The sequence below is a fragment of the Mus caroli genome, chromosome 3 (assembly GCF_900094665.2).
Source record: "Mus caroli chromosome 3, CAROLI_EIJ_v1.1, whole genome shotgun sequence".
NCBI lineage: Eukaryota > Metazoa > Chordata > Mammalia > Rodentia > Muridae > Mus > Mus caroli.
In genome coordinates, this window is record NC_034572.1 from 135,450,971 (window position 1) to 135,452,323 (window position 1,353).

A 1,353-nucleotide genomic window follows, 5' to 3' on the forward strand; every position below is an offset into this window, starting at 1 on the left:
TTTACGTTAATAGTCTCAGAAAGAAGACCAGATTAGCTCAGTCCAACATGATTTGCAGTTGGCAAAATCTAGTGAGGCAAGTGTTCTGATTGCTAAGGATTTAATCTGGGTGCTTTTAATAGTTAGCCATCTAACACTTTCAACATAATCCAGAACTATGCATCAGCCCCTCCTTTTCCCTTTACCACCACACCTACCGTCCTTCATTACGGAAATATCTTCATTAAATAGGATTCCCAGAGGACAGGTTCCTTGGAGCATATAGCCATGAGGACAGTGCACAAAAAGAACACTGAAAATAAAACTCTGTATGATAATTTACTAATCTAAGGAAACAAAACCTTCCAATATATTAAGAAATAAATCCAGTTACAAATGCACTAGTAGGTCTGTGTGGGGGCTCTGGCAGAGTAATTGAGAATAGTCAGTTATTTACAAGAGACACAAGCAGGAAGGGCGCACCTAGCCCAGCAAGGGCCTCCGAAGCCAAAAGTGTTCTCTCCGCTGTAGGCCACATACAAGAATCCATCTTCATCTTTTTCCTTCTCATAAAGCTGTCCCATAGTTAGGCTGGACTGTGGGACTGTCTTGTCCACAAATAGGATGATGGCCTTCTCAGAAGGAAGCTGGATTCTTTTCTTGTGAGCCACCGTGATGTCAGACGGGACCAAGTACTTCCTCTTGTCAGTGTCAACAATCTGAGAGCCAGAAACTTTTTCCACGATCTCCGGAACTCGGTCGGGGTACTTCGCTCTGATCTTCGTGGATTCCACGCATCTGTGTTCCAGCAAGTGGTCCTCCTTAAACATCCACTTCATGGCAACGGGAAGCGATGGAGCCGGCTCTTCGAGCCGCAGACCACAACAACCCAGTTTTAATACTCTTAAGTGGCCAAGCTAAGTATGATTTCACCTAGCAAGATAAGGCAAGCAAGAAGGTAAAAAATGAATAGAAAAATGTGATTAGTCACATGCACTGTGATTATTCAGAGACTCTTAAGTATAATCATTAGAACGGTTAGCAAAGCTGGTAGATAGACAGCAGTAAATAGATAAAACCAAAAATGTTTACATATATCTAAATAAATAAAGTATAATGTCTATTAGATATCATCTCCAAGGCCATCAAAAATAGATAGTACCTAGGAATAAAGCTTGAAAGGGCCTTTACAGACTTACAGTTTGTTGTAATAACCCTAAAGAAGATGGATTCTGGGTAGGTCATTATCTTCAGATGTGTGCCCATGGTGTGCCCATTAGGCTCACTATCTAGGTCTATAGGTATGGTCATCCTGACTACCGTGGTTAAACTCAGTAGATGGTAAAACAAAACACCACAGACATGGAAAAGGGG

General features: G+C 41.6%; 1 pseudogene; it reads right to left on the reverse strand.

The window, feature by feature from the left end:
* Positions 1 to 299: 299 nt before the first annotated feature.
* Positions 300 to 818, reverse strand: LOC110291947 (annotated as a pseudogene).
* Positions 819 to 1,353: the final 535 nt, after the last annotated feature.